At 48.8% G+C, this 15,486-nt stretch overlaps 1 protein-coding gene across 4 annotated transcripts in view; it reads right to left on the reverse strand.

Annotated features, from left to right (window-relative positions):
- ST6GAL1 (ST6 beta-galactoside alpha-2,6-sialyltransferase 1) overlaps positions 1–14,811 on the reverse strand; it is a 112,230-nt gene extending 97,419 nt beyond the window's left edge. For 2 of the 4 annotated variants that reach the window (XM_077754405.1, XM_077754400.1), the window contains exon 1: positions 8,189–8,544. The gene's annotated coding sequence lies outside the window, so the exon portion shown is untranslated. Of the gene's footprint in view, positions 1–8,188; positions 8,548–14,681 lie in introns of those variants that run through there. The other 2 variants (XM_077754403.1, XM_077754410.1) reach the window with 2 other exon arrangements.
- Between the last annotated feature and the right edge of the window lie 675 nt (positions 14,812–15,486).

Genomic DNA, 15,486 nt, shown 5'->3' on the forward strand with positions numbered 1-15,486 from the left:
CCCCCGAGCCTCTACCAGACGCCCATGGCAGGGGCCGCTCCGACATTCCTTCCTGCAGCCTGGCCCGTCGGGAACAGCCTCCTGGGCCCCGTATAACGCACCAAGCTGTTCGCAGCTGGCCCGACTCAACCGGGGCCCAGACCTCGCCAGCGACCAGGAAGGCAGGCAGGGGCCTTCCCTCAGCCTGCGGCGGTGGGAGAGACCCAGACCCAGGACCGGGCTGCCTGCCTCTCCACCACGTCCCCCCAGAGCCCCCAGCTGGCTGGCTGAGTCAGGAGAGCACAGCTTCTCGCCTCCTCACCAAGTCCTTGCAAGCCTTCAGGGAGCACCGCCATGACCGCGGGAGTCTGTACGGGCACCTGTGGGTGCTCTAACAGGTGTCTGGAGTTCTCAGAAGCGCAAGGGGTGGGCCAGCAATAACAAACCGTTCTGTGTGGCTCTGCCACACTCTGTCATCTTTTCACCTCTATGATCTAATTTGAACATAAAAACCAATCTGAGGAGAGGCAGCCCCACAGTTATCTCCTTTTATGGATTAAGTAGCCTGAGGCTACACAGCTGCCGGATGGTAGAGTCTGGGCCGCAGTTTAGGCTTTTATATTTACCTAAAACTTACCTGTAAAATAGATGTATGTCTCATAAGTCTGTATGTATGTAAATATATAAAGTCGAGTTATCCAGAAAGTCTTTGCCTATCAAAATATTTTTTTTAATGTTTATTTTTGAGACCAGAGACAGAGTGCAAGTGGGGAGGGGCAGAGAGAGGGCGAGACACAGAATCCGGAGCAGACTCAGGGGCTGATGCGGGGCTCGAACCCACGAACCGTGAGATCATGACCTGAGCCGAAGTCACATGCTCGACCGACTGAGCCACCCAGGAGTCCCTCAAAATATTTTTTATATTTACTTGTCTTTTTATAATTTATGTTTCACAAAGGTGGCCACTTCGGGTCTTCTGTGCACTACAAATCACAGCACTTTGGGAAAATCATGGGCTTTGGAGGGCAGGCAGCACACAGGGTTCAAGCCACGGTCTCACACTGCAACTTTCAGCAAATAAATCTCTCTTAGCCTCAGTTTCCTCATCTGTATGGTAGGGATAATTATACCCATTCTATAGGGTTTTTGCAAACCTAGAGACGCGGCCTGTCACACCTGGCACGCTGTGCACACTTCATGAACAGTAGCTACTCTTTCGTCCGTCCTTCGTTCCCCAACCACCGCAAATTCCTCACAGCTGCCCAGACGTGGCATACCTTCGGGCCTCCAAGCCTGTGCTCCTGCCCCCGCGAGGCATGCCCTGCACCCATCCTAGACCTATCAGAACTCTGGGTCATTCTTCACTGTCCAATTCAAACTCTACCTCCTTCATGAAATCTTCCCCTCCGTCCTCTGGGCCCCACCACCCAACTGGCCATCCGGTTTACAGTGTCTCATTATGCCCAGAGTTCAGCATTCATGTAACTGGCTCACCAACTTCCCCATGAAAAGACAATGTCTTATTCACCTATTGTGTCTCCCACCTGCTCTCCACACCCTGAGCATCAGTAGTTAACAATACCTTTCGTAGGGGCACCTGGGTGGCTTCGTTGGTTCACACACCTGACTCTTTGATTTTGGCTCAGGTCATGATCTCATGGCTCATGAGAAGGAGCCCTGCATTGGGCTCTGCACTGACAAAAATAAATAAACTTAAGGGCGCCTGGGTGGCTCAACTGGTTAAGTGTCCAACTTCAGCTCAGGTCAATGACCTCCTAGTTCACGAGTTGGAGCCCCACGTCAGGCTCTGTGCTGACAGCTCAGAGCCTGAAGCCTACTTCAGGTTCTGTATCTCCCTCTCTCTCTCTCTCTCTCTCTCCCTCTCTCTCTCCCTACTCTGCTCACATTCCATCTCTCTCTGTGTCTCTCTCTTAAAAATAAATAAACATTTAAAAAACAGATTTTAATAGGGGCGCCTGGGTGGCTCAGTAGGTTAAGGTCTGACTTTGGTTCAGGTCATGATCTCGGGGTTTGTGAGTCCAAGCCCCATACTGGGCTCTGTGCTGAGGGCTCAGAGCCTGGAGCCTCCTTCAGATTCGGTGTCTCCCTCTCTCTTTACCCCTCCCCCTCTCACACTCTGTGTCTCTCGTTCTCCAAAATAAACAATAAAAATTTTTTAATTTAGCAAATAAACTTAAAAAAATACCTTTCAATAGCCTAACACAAAATGATAGAGAGCTGAAAGTCACTCAAGATCCCTCCATCCAGGAAAAAAAAAAACAGATTAATACCATTCTTCACCTGTCTCTATATTTACATGTAGATAGAAGTGTGGAGGATAAAAGGCATGAAACAAGGATGGATGGAATTCCTTAATAAAATAGCTATTTTTTATTTTTAAATTTTCTTTTATTTCCGTTCCACAGAAAAGTAAAATTTTTTAAATGCCAGACTTTTAATAAACCTTTTTCCACCAAAATAGATATTATTTCCCTAAAGATTCCTCCAAGTTTCAGGCACCTGAGTGGCTCAGTCTCTTGAGTGTCTGACTCTTGATTTCAGCTCAGGTCATGACCTAAGGTTCATGAGATGGAGTGCTGTGCCCCACTCTGTGCTGACAGCGAGAAGTCTGCTTGGGATTCTCTCTCCATCTCCCTCACAGAGGGGCTACCCTGCTCACTTCCTTTCCTTTCTCTCTAAATAAATAAAGAAACAAAATAAATAAACAAAATAAAATCCCTACAAGTTAAGAAAAGAATGAGTTGAATGGTTGAAGACATGACTTTTTTTTTTAATTTTAGAGGGAGACACATATATGTGCTACTGGGGAGAGGCAGAGAGGAAGAAGGGGAGAGAGAGAGAGAGGAAGGGGGGAGGGAGGGAGGGGGAATTGCAACCTGCTCAGCCTGGAGCCCAACACGGGGCTCAACCCCACACCTCTGGGATCATGACCTGAGCTGAAATCTAGAGTCAGATGCTCAACTAAGCCACCCAGGCGCCCCAGCCATGCCTTTTTCTCTTTAGACAGTATGAGAGCGGGGAAAGCTAGCACAAACACCTTCCACTTCCCTTACGTTCTTGTTACTTCTCACATTCTTGCTTAGCTTCTATTCAAATAGATTAAGAGGTCACCAAGTGACCCTTAACCACGCCTTTCTAAGCACACTTTTGATTCGTCCTTCTCAGCATCAGGTAGGTTTTCCCTGAGAAGAGTTCCCACGGGCTATATTCTCTTTATGCCTGAAAACGATGACCTGCCTTCTCCTTGTGGAGTGATTTACGTCAGCACAAAAAACCTTCAGTCATGCTGCCTTTCCCTCAGAACCCTGTAAATATTTCTTCTCCATGTTCTCGAGTTTTTCTTCTGCTGCTGATTGAGCCTGAGACCAACAGAACTTTTGCTCTGGTGCACAGACAAATTGCTCCCAATATCCATTTTCCTCCTCTTCCTATCGGTTATAGAAGGCCTTCCCCAAACCTGAGTTGTTGGGTTTTGTTATTGTTGTTGTTAAGTAGGCTCCACGTCCAACATGGGATTTGAACTCACAACCCTGCGATCAAGAGTCACATGCTCTACTGACTGAGCCAGCCAGGCACCCCCGGAACCTGAGTTTCAAGAGGGTGCCCAGCTCCCAAGTTGGAGATGCTCTTCCAGCCTCCTTTGCGGCCAGGCACGTCCATGTTTTGGTCAACGGAACATGAGCAGAAGTGACATGTGTCTCTCAGCTGCCTCGGTTACCACTTTGAGGGATCACCTCTGTCAACCTTTAGGCCTCTGACTTTTGTCTGATTAATTTCCTTATCGGTTTCCTCAGCATGTACTGTGATCCTCCTCAAGCCTTCCCTCTCTAACAGTTTAGTTTTCAGTGTCTACTGTGTTCCTTTATTAACTTTCCCATAATGACGTCTGTATCCTCATGTTGCCTCAGCTCTGTCACTGCCCCCTTTTAATTCTTCTGCTCTCTGAGCTCTCCGTAGACTATTTTTCAAAAACCTTTATTTGAATGCTTGAATGGATAGTGTCTTCAACCCAAGAGCCAAGTCCCAGCCAGAAGTAAATGAGCTTGGGAGACGGGAAGAATAGGACGAAGGTATCCCTTTTTCCATTGGGAGAGACAGAATAATCTTACTCATAGGTCATCTGTGAGTCACTCACCTTCCTGATACTCACTCTTAAAGGAACAGCTCAAGACCCACCTGTTCCCGACTCCTCCAGCCCAGATTGATTCTGCTCCCTCTGCAGGACCCGACGGTTTCTCTAAACTGAACATTCACAGGTTATGCTTGGGCGGCTAAGTGACCCTTTTCATGAGAAAGGCCATGAATGTTCTCCATCTCCCTCGTCACACAGTGAGGCACATAAAGGTTTTCTTTGAAGATTTCTGGACTACGGATTCTCTGAATGAAAAGGAGGGCAAAAACTAGAACAACACTTAGAAGAGGCCTTCAACAGGGACCCACATGATGCAGGCGGAAGGAAGAAGACTCAGCAGGGTATTACCCTGGAAAGATCAATGGAGAAGGAACAAGAACCTTCGCCAGCAAGCCAGACCTTCCCCACCTGCCCCTGCAGGCGCTGTTGTGGGAGCTGATTAGGCCGACAGTCAAGTACAAAAGCACCTTAATTCTCTCGCTGGCTGACTGTCAGCAAGTCACTGAACAGCCTTCAGCCCGTTTCCTCACCTACTAAACGGAGATGATAACAGCATATGCCACAGAGGGACGTTATGAAAATTATAGATAAAGCGTATAACAGTTTCAGCCTCCTCCCCACCACTTCCTGCCTAACTGTGCTCCCCTCCAGGAATGCCAACCTGCTAGAGGCTCGCCCGCACATGTGAATGGGCCACACCTTTCCTCCTGCAGCCCCTTCTCCTTCAAATGCCCTTTCCCTGGAGGCTAACAGCGACTGCCCTCCAAATCCCAGCTTAGGCATCGCCTCTCCAGAAAGCTTTCCCAAACTCGCTATACCTTCTTCCTGACTTCATAAGATTTATCACACAGGATCGTAATTAACATCCGCACGTCCACCTCCAGCAAAGCTCCTGAGGAACAAAACTGTGTGAGGCCAACACAACTGGTCTCCGTAGGAAGTGAGCCCAATATCTGGGTCTCTGTTCTGAAATGAACACTGTGCATGGGCTATAACGGGCATTCAATGTTTGTTGAATGAATGATCAAATCAAGGACTCTGAGAAGAAGAAGAGAGTGACACAGGAAGTCTGTCTGCCACTAACTTCCAAGGCCTTGCTAGTTATACTGAATATGTGTGTACGTAGTAACTGCAACATGCGCTTTTTATGTAGATATTCCCAATGCCTAGCACAATGACTAGTACGTAATAGGTACTCAATAAATATTTGAGGAATAAATTAACGTTGAATAAATTTTACAAGAGAAGAAACTGTTTAAGAGCCTAAAACCACAGGTGCAAGATAAGCCCTTAACAATGCCTATACTGAGTTCCATTTACAAGCTAAAGGCATTTAAGGCAGCCAACCAGCGGTACCCACCAATCTGTGGCCATACTCACCACCAGTGTGTGTATTCCCAGTCATAACCAGATAATGAGTCAGGTGGATAGCCTTAAAGGGCAAGCAAAAAAAAAAAGCAAACCAGGCTTGACGCAAACAGCTCTTAACCAAAATGAATGAGAGCAAATGCTACCCACACATGAATGTCCCATGAATTCTTCCTTTCATATGTTCTCAGGGGAATGACAGAAAATTTCCATCAGCCCCTGTAGGGAGAAATTGAGCCAAGCCCCCTGTGAAACTAAGGATGAAGCACTTCTCAGACTCAAAGGACTTGGAATTATTAGCAGTGGAGAAAGAGCTCTGCTCCGCCAGGCCAGCTTCAGTAGTTAGCAGCATTGAATCTCCAGGTGAGTCTCTACCCCTCTCTGAAGCTCAGTTTTCTCAGCTGCAAAATGGCACGAAGGACCCCAAGACACAGTGTTGCTATGAGGACTGGATGAGAGGACATAGTGTTTCATCAGGGTGGGGGCACAGCAAAAGCCCAGAACCTGGTAAACTTGCCATGGGGCCCTCACCAGGACTCAAGTGACCCTCAAGTCCCAGAGGCTCTTCCTCCTCCACAGGAGAGAAAAGGACAAGCGTTAAATATGGTGGGTGCTATCAGAGGACATTCAAGAGGTTGCAAAGGGCACAGTGTTGCTAAAATTAAAGTTGAGTGACATCTCAGCACTGGGCTAGGGAAACGGGGAGATGGATACAAATTTAGAAAGACTGTAATGAAAAAAAAATTTACAATCAAACTCCTGGGACACGTAGTTCTTTTCTGGTTGCCAGATTTCCTGGTCATCTAAAGCGAACGTGATATATTTATTACTATGGAAATAATTTACGAATATAAAGTCAAGTCGAGCTGAAGCCAAGGACAGAACAAGAGGAGGGTTGCCAAGATCCAGGGGAAACGATGTCTGAGCCTCCTCTGAAGGCTTCCATTTTATTCCACCTTTACGTAGCTCCAGTTACGCCCTCCATAACCGGTCCCAACCCTGTATTGTGCCTCTTCCTGTTTCTTGTCCCACAGGCATAGACTCCCAAGTTCGGAAGGGGCCGTAGCAGGCACTTCGGTCAACCGCTCTGCAAAGCAGGAATCTCCTGATGGAGAGCAAGTTCACGTGCAACGTCTGCTTGAATACTCCCACGGGGAGTTCTCGCTGCCTGGTGACACAGCTTATTCCACAGTCAGGGAGTTCTGCTGAATAAATTCTTTCTTACCTACCANGGACCCCCTGCAGGCTGCAACGTCCAGTGTGCACACTTATCCCACCTCCAATATGGTGTCCTAAAACTTCTGTCTTCCAAGGAGCCCATCTCTGGATGTCCTTCGTTTTACCATGATCTGTAGCAGGGCCAGGGAAACGAAACACTCTAGATGGGTCTGATCGGCCAGAGAGCGCAGAGGGTCGCTGGTGCACTCCCTCCTCCAAGCCTGAGATCAAATACTCCTCTTCTTCCCTCTCTCTCCTCCGGCCCTGTTCCAGAACTCCCGCTGGGTCCCCTCAGGCCCCGGGAACAAAAACAAACTTGGCAGCGCCAGGGAACGTGTGAGGAGGAGGAGAAGGTGATGACGTGGCTCAGAGTCTTGCACTTACAGCCAAGGGCACCCAAGCAGGCAGGCTATCTCCAAAAATAACCCTGTCCAAACAGTCAGCCTCTTAGCAACTTCCCGGGAGCCCTTCGTTCCAGCTTTCCAGGGTGTGGTCCTCGGGGTCCCAGTGCCCAGTCCCTCGCCACCCTTTCCAGAGCTTAACGGATTGGCTCCGTTTAAGCACTGACATTTACAACCATTGTTCCATATGTCCAAGGTCTAAATATACTTACAAATATATTTTTATCGAAAACGTTTACAGTTAAGCAAACACCATGCAGCTACAAAAAAAAGCATCTGTATACACTGAAAAGGAAAGATCTCCAACACATATAGTCAGGTGGAAAAGGCAGGTTTGTAAAGTGGCAGGTATTATGGAATCCGTTTACGGAGTTCTTAAAACGCATCTGTGAAGGGGCACCTGGGTGGCTCAGTCAGTTAAGCATCTGACTTGGGCTCAAGTCATGACCTCACAGTCCATGGGTTCGGGCCCTGCATCTGGCTCTGTGCCAATAGCTGGGAGCCAGGAGCCTGTTTCAGATTCTGTGTCTCCCTCTCTCTCTGCCCCTCTCCAACTCATCTTCTATCTCTCTCCATCTTTCAAAAATAAATAAATGTTGGGGCGCCTGGGTGGCTTAGTCGGTTAAGCATCTGACTTTCGCTTAGGTCATGATCTCGCCGTTCGTGGGTTCGAGCCCCGCGTCGGGCTCTGTGCTGACTGCCAGCTCGGAGCCTGGAGCCTGTTTCAGAGTCTGTGTCTCCCTCTCTCTCTGACCCTCCCCTGCTCACGCTCTCTCTCTCTCTCCTAGAAATAAATATTTCTATTTTTTTACTCTGCTTGAATCTTATAAAGGGAAACAGGTTTTGGGGTGCCTGGGTGGCTCAGTCGATTAAGTGTCCGACTTCGGCTCAGGTCTTGATCTCACGGTTCGTGGGTTCGAGTCCTGCGTCAGGCACTGTGCTGACAGCTAGCTCAGAGCCTGTATCCTGTTTCAGATTCTGTATCTCCCTCTCTCTCTGACCCTCCCCTGCTCTCTCTCTCAGAAATAAATAAAAACATTAAAAAAAAAAGGAAACAAGTTTCACTTACTACTTGTGTGAAGAAGCCGCCTGGCCTTAGGTAGACCTTTCCCCCTTTGTCATCGATCATCTCAGAGCTGGAAGAAGCCCGGGGAGCTCAGAGTCCGGTCCTTGAGGCAGGGTGCCCACGGCGGCATGCATCTTGCCTACGGTCACACAGCCAGCTAGCGAAAGCCAGAGACCACAAGTCACAGTGCAGACCCTGACATCGTGGGACCCCCTGAGGATTAAAAGGAAGGCTTCCACTTAATTACTAAACCAAATCCATTTTATTCTTTCAGCTGAGAAATACCTACTTTGGTGAACAGCCAGATAGAAGAGACCAAGTTCATCAAATCTGGAGGGGAAAGGGTCTCAGGCAGGACCAATCACTCAGACACAGCTGGCGGGCCCCACCTTCTCCAGGCTTCCTTGTCCTCATCCATAAATCAGAGGGGCAGGTTAAGTGCAAGGGGACAAGGAACAAGGAGACACTCACGGGCATGGAGTACCAGGGGTGCCAGGTGCTCGCCCGAGCAACCCCCGCATCCTCAGAATGAGACTGGCAGCAGCACTCCCTGAGTGCACCCTGGGCGGTGGGGCCGCCAGTCTGTGACCTTAACTCCATATGGAAACCCGGCCTCTCAGGAGGGGAAGGCTGGGTTCAAGTCTGACTCAGGCCCCGGAGCACCGAGCTGCTTGGGCTGCTACGCCGATGACCTCATGCGATAGTCGCCAAACTTATAAATGCGCTCAAAGAAATTCAGGAGTCATTTGCCAAAAGCCTACAACTGGGAGAGGGTGGGGACCTTCTGCAAAATTAGGTCTCTGGACTCTAAATTCAGTGCTCCTTCTACCCTGCCAGTTTGGGATGCAGCAGACCCTCCTCACTTGAAGTTCTCAGGTTGGCTCTCTCCCTTCCCCCCACCTCCCTCCCTCCCTCTCTCTCACACACACATACACACAGACACACACACACACACACACAGAGTCTCATAACAGTAACTGCAGAGACACCCTCCTCACTTGAAGTTCTCAGGTTGGCTCTCTTCCTTCCCCCCACCTCCCTTCTCTCTCTCTCTCTCTCTCTCTCTCTCTCTCTCTCTCTCTCTCTCTCTCACACACACACACACACACACACACACACACACACACACAGAGTCTCATAACAGTAACTGCAGAGACAGGCTCCAGGAGCAGCTCCACTCAATGCCTCAGATATGCATAGTGCTGATAAGATGTGTGAGATGTGCTTCAAAGTCACCTGGGGTTGCGTTTTGATAATGGTCGAAGATAAGTGATTGTTTACAGGGTGCATTACACCATTCTTTCTACTTTTATACCTTTGAAATTGTCCACAAGCAGACTTTTTTATACTGCATCGTGCAAGTGATCATTTCCCTCTCAATTTGTCACCGGGTAGGTGGTTCCATTGTGATCAACCCGCCGCTGCCCGCGGCACACAAAGCCCCACAATGGCCGGCGGCGTGCCATCATGTTAAGGAAAAATATTCGGGCCAAATTTTCTGCCGGGTGTGAGAATCCCAATTATAGCAATAACAGCCTTTGCTTCCTGAATGCTCCCTGTACACCTGTCACTGCACTGGACCGTTTAGCTATGAGTTCATTTAATCCTCACAATGGCCTGGTGAAGTTAGGACCCTTAAGCCCATTTTATAGAGAAGGAAACTGAAGTTCAGTGAATTTAACTAGCTTGTCCAGTTCTACACCTGTGATGAATGATGAGCAAGAATTCAAATCCTTCATCACAAGGGAAAAAAAACAATATATACAAATATCAAATCACTCAGTTGTACACCTAAAAGTAATATAATGTTGTATGTCAATGATACCTCAGTAAAAAAAAAAAAAAATTAAATACTGTATTCCATGTGCTTTTAATTTCTAGTGCTCCCACAATATGTAATACTTCGGTCCTTTTAAGCTTTTCTATGTAACTGGGCCTAATCTATGAAATTTTTCTAATGATCATATTCTTCAAAGTATAACCCAGTCATTTTAACCTTAGGATTCTACACTATGGAAACTATCTTGGAACAAAGACAGAGATGAATTCACAAACACGTTAATCACAGTGTCAATTACCATAGGGCAAATTAGAAGTGCCTGGACTGTCCCACAGCGGCCCTCATCCCAGAAGCCTTCCTGATGCTCCACTCTTAGGTGCTTGCCCGTCCTCTCTGGCCCCAGGGGACCCTGTACCAGTCTCCTGTTCCCCGGTCCCCTCCACCGGACCGTGAGCTTCTTTAAAGCTAAGCTCTTCTCACACATCTTTGATGTAGAGTGGGCGCTCGAATATGTGAGGACTGAATTAGTAAATGACCATGGAGTTGCTGATTTAACAAATCTATAGAAATGGTTTACGTTGCTGGAGGTCACAAGGCTAGGACTAGAACCCACGGTCACATGCAGTGCCCTTCCCCCTCCACCTCAGACTTTAAACTTTTTCTAAAATAAAAAGTGACTGGAGTTTGAATGCCTGAGGCAGGGTGGGAGAGGGGGAGAAAGCTGGAGGTGCCTTCCTCTACGGGTACTCACTGAAATACTACTGAAATGACCAGATCCCATGGGCCATGTGACCTTGGAGGAGCTGAGCAGCTGATATGGGTGATGAATGAAAACGCAGCTTTCATGTGGACATAAACTATGATAAGTATATCTGAGAAGGTTAAGCAAGAACGGCAAGAGATAACTGCACATACAGCGTGTTCTCAACCATTTAAAGAAAATATATCCATTAAAAAAAAAAAAAATCAGAGGGAAAATCGCCAAATGTTACTAGTGGTTACCTTTGAATAATGTAACCTTTTTCTGTTTCTCTATATTTTTTTGCACTTTCCAAATTGTCCCCAATGGGCATACCTGATTTTTATAATCAGAACAATAAGTAAAATTCAAATCACCAAATTGATTCTGAAGGCTAGTAATGATTTCGACAACCTCTCCAGTATTTTACTGCTGTGAAACTGCATTGCTTATATGTTACTGTTACAGATAAGACTATGAAAAGTACATCTATTGGAATCAGAGTGCCATCACGTAGTTTCAGCATACACGCACACAAGCAAGAAAATGTATTTTTCCCCAATTCAGTTTTTAGCGAATAAATTACCGATACCAGGTCTGAGCAAATTCTCAGTATTCTAATGTTCCAGGTTACTGTGAATTTCATTAATGAACTATTCCTGTCATTTTTTAAAATGTTTGTTTATTTTTGAGAGAGACACAGAGCAGGAGACGGTCAGGGAAAGAGAGAGAAGCCGAAGCAGACTCCAGGCTCTGAGCTGTCAGCACAGAGCCCAATGTGGGGTTCGAACCCACAGACCATGAGATCATGGCCTGAGCCAAAGTTGGACGCTTAACCAACTGAGCCACCCAGGCATCCTTCCTGTCATTTTTTTAATGCAACCACATCCTCACAATTGTAGACAGCTACATTCTCTTTGAAGCCTTCCTCTTCAACTAGCTCAAACCATTAGTTTGATTCCTGAAGATAAAGGGAACACCCCTCTCCACACCCCCTCCCCAGTGCAGAAGTCAATATTCAGATAAATTCGATCTATTTCCTGTGGGTCCCTGAGGACAATTTCTTATTGCAGTGATTTTTTAAGTGTATTTATTTATTTTTGAAACAGAGAGAGTGAGCGAGAACGTGTGCCTGTAAGCATGACCAGGGGAGGGGGAGAGAGAGAGGGAGAGCGAGAGAATCCCAAGCAGGCTCAGCACTGTCAGCCCACAGAGCCCAACACAGGGCTTGATCCTAGGAACCCTGAGATCATGACCTGAGCCAAAATCAAGAGTCAGACGCTTAACCGACTGAGCCACCCAGGCGTCCTTCTGACGACCATTTCTGAGGGGCGATCCAAATGTGTTCTGAGAAGGCTGGGAGGCAAAGAATAGGTCTGCTCCTTTGTAACTCCAGGGCAACGCAGGACCCCACCCCAGCCTGCCTGTTTGCCAGTAAATATAGAATGAATGAATGGAATCACTTTCCAAAAGCCCACCTTTACAATTTGGCAGGCATTCACACCTCTTGGTTAACCAGGTAGGGTCTCCCAATTTGAGTAGCCCTGGGTCTGGGGTTATTCTCCCACAAGCATTCTCTACCATTTAAAAAGCTGGTGAGTACAGAGCATGCCAAGGGGTCTGAGTAGGCATGTGTCACATGGCCGGACCCCCGCAGCAACTCCAGGAGATACATACCCCTCCTTCCCCTCACATTATCCAATCATACTCTCAAGGAACACAGGGCAGACCCAAACGCGCTCCTCTGATTCTGAGGCCTAAGCATCTTCCACTCCACTGAACAGCCTGTGCAGAGACGGGGCAGGAAGGACTTTCACTGTACAAGGAAGGAAACTGGAGCCCAGGAAGGTAAATAGCACAGAAAGCTAAGTGGGGTGTCTTACTGCCTTTTGCCTCTGGCTTCTTGCTGCCTTTTGCTTTATGATTATAGTCAAAGCATCTCCATCCTGGGGATAAAGCACTACCATCTAGAGGCCAGGGCAAGGGTGGAGTGAACCATTCAGTCAACACTACGAAAGAGTGATCCCCAGTGATACCTGTAATACTTCTCACCGTATCTACCATTGGGATCCATGGCTCTATGTAATAACCAACAGCTATTTAAATCCTTAAGGAATTCATTCTCTGACTTAAAGGCTGTTGTTATAACAACCATCATAACTTTGACTTTACTCTGGGGTACCAACAACAATTCATTTGATGCAACGGTTTTCCTTTTACGCAAAAAGGGGAATTAAAGGCAGACACCTTGCTGTGCGTTCTTGGGCAGGTGATTTCTCCTCCCTGGGCCTCAGTTTTCCCATCTGGAAAATAAGAGGGCCTGGCCAGATGATGCCTGAGGTTCCTTACAAGGCAAGCATCCTGATAAGAAAACTATACTCAAGTGCCCAGTGGAATTACCATGAAAATGAAACACTCTAGAAACCCTAAGAAAAGAAACAAGTGTAGCTAGGAGATGNGGGGCCGGGACAGAACAGCACGTGAGCTAAGGGGAAACTGAACTACAAGTGTTTTGTTGTTATTCTTTTTGTTTGTTTCTTTTTTTTTTTCTTTTTTTGGCTTTCCAACTTTTCCTCTGCCAAATATAAAAATAGGCAGCTACTTCCGTGGAACTCTCAAAAAGAATTTAATTAAATAAAATCAATGAAAACAATGCCTTGTTCTCCCACAAGTGGCTCAGGAGTAGCTTGCTAAGAGACACTTTCTTCCCTGCGGGGCTGATGTCAACAACCCAATGCTTTGGCCCAAACAAAGGCTTCCTGGCACAGGGATGAGAGGCAAACATCTAAGTCTCCATATTTGGCCCTATTCCAAATTGAGGGGAAAGGGGCAGTGAGGACAGAAAAATACCAAGGCTTATGAAAGGCTAGGAGAAGAGTAAGAATTACCAAATCTATCTCTCCCCAAATGAATAAAGAACTCTTAAAAGAGATCATGGAAGCGTGCAGCGTTCAATCTGAACTACTTTTCTTTGTTTAACTCTGTTCTAAGGCCACTGATTTTTCGACTAACCTGGTTGTGCCTTTGGGGGCTGTCAAGGCCAAGGGCAGTGTGGGAGCTGGGAGACCCATAGATAGGCCGTTTCACTGGTTTGAATTCCTTCCAGGCCAACATTTCCTGCTTGTAAAATGAAAGGATGCCCTAGATCCCCTCTAGATCCTCAGTAACAGTGGGTTAGGGCTAAGGGCCCTCCGGTTCTCCCCAGGGACAGGTTTGATCTCCAGCGGGACTGGTGGCAGATCGCTCAGCGAGAACACTCCAGCGGGGGTGCCTGCATTCCTGCACACACCAGCCCCCCCACTCCCACCACCTCGGGTGCTTACTTCTCCGCCAACACCATCACCTAACAGACCAATGCACCCTCCCACCCACTTCTCTGCTGCAGAAGCAGGTCTTTTGAACCAAAATCTGCCAAGGTGAGCAGCGCGTGGGTAAGCAAAGAAAAAGCAAAACAAAATAAACAAAACAAAACAAAACAAAAACAAGAGCCCTCTTATCTGGATCTAACTGAAGATAAGAGCGTCCCTACCCAGAACAAGAGGCCTCGGCTGGCCTCGCTTGGAAAAACACGAAACAAGTCTCCAGCCAAAAGGGGCCAAATGACATTCGCGCTGGCCAGACGCAAGGACCTCCAAGGGAAAGCTCAAGCAAGGGGCCAAGAAGACCGAGACCGCGCTGAGCGCTGTTTAAATTGGACTATTGTTTCTGCAGGCTGGGGAGGCGCTCGCCATCTCCCGGCAGGAGCACTCGCCGGAGCGCAGGGACAATGGTGCACGGGGCACGGTCTTTTTTTGTAGGGGGACCCATGGACCCTTAATTCAACCCGGGTGCGGTGGAAGTGCGGGGCTGCCCCGGTCACATCAAGTAATGCTCCACGGGGCAGGCTCTCGGCCCGGGGTAAAGCTTTTTGCAGCGGCTTTGGGGTTTCGTTTCCCCATTTTGCAGACTGGCAGTTTGGCCTGAGGGCCAAGTGGTACCTTTTCAGCGCGGCTGTAGTCCTCCTCGCGCAGGCGGCGCCCCCAGCGCCTCTCCCTCCCCCGCGGCCGGAGACAATGGCCGGGTTCCGCGGGGCGGCCCTCCCTGGGCGCGGCGCCGGGAGCCCCGCGCAGAGNGTCCGGGAATCCGGCGGCGGGAACGCGCAGGAGCCCGGAGTGCGCGGGGCGTCCCGCACCTTACCCACCGCGCGGTGCGGGCGGCGAGGCTCCCGGGGGCCGAGCGCACGTGGGTGTGTTGTGGGTCCGCAGACTCGCGGAGCCCNNGAGGGAAGAGCGCGGCGGAGGGCGGGGGAAGCGACGGGCTCCGTTATGCAAATAGTCGGGCCGACGGGGTGGGTCGCCTGGCGCACGGCGCCCCAGACACCCGGACCTGGCCCTCCGGGGGTCGCTCGTGAGCTGGCCTCCGGACGAGGGGTGCCGGGTTAGGGCACCTCGTGATGCTAGGATCCTGCTCCCCCCGCCTCGCTGCCTCCGAGGAAGGCGAAAGGAGGAACAAGGGGAGGGGCGACGCGGCGCCCCGGGATCCCCAAATGCAGGCTCCCCTCGCCACCCCCCCAGGTCCCCGAGGGTTGAATCCGACACCTCAGGCTTTTCGTCCTCACAAGCGGGAACTGTAAAACCTGCCTCTGACACCGACTGGCTGTGTGACTCTGAGCAAGTCACTTAACCTCTCTGAACTCTTCTTATATAGGCTATAAAACCGCAAAACCTCTTTCACCGGGTCTGACAACCTCCGGCGTTAGCACGTCCTAGGTGCTCTCAAACACTGCAGACGCGAGAGGAGTCT

The sequence above is a fragment of the Crocuta crocuta genome, unplaced genomic scaffold, assembly GCF_008692635.1.
Source record: "Crocuta crocuta isolate KB4526 unplaced genomic scaffold, BGI_CrCroc_1.0 scaffold70, whole genome shotgun sequence".
Taxonomy (NCBI): Eukaryota; Metazoa; Chordata; class Mammalia; order Carnivora; family Hyaenidae; genus Crocuta; species Crocuta crocuta.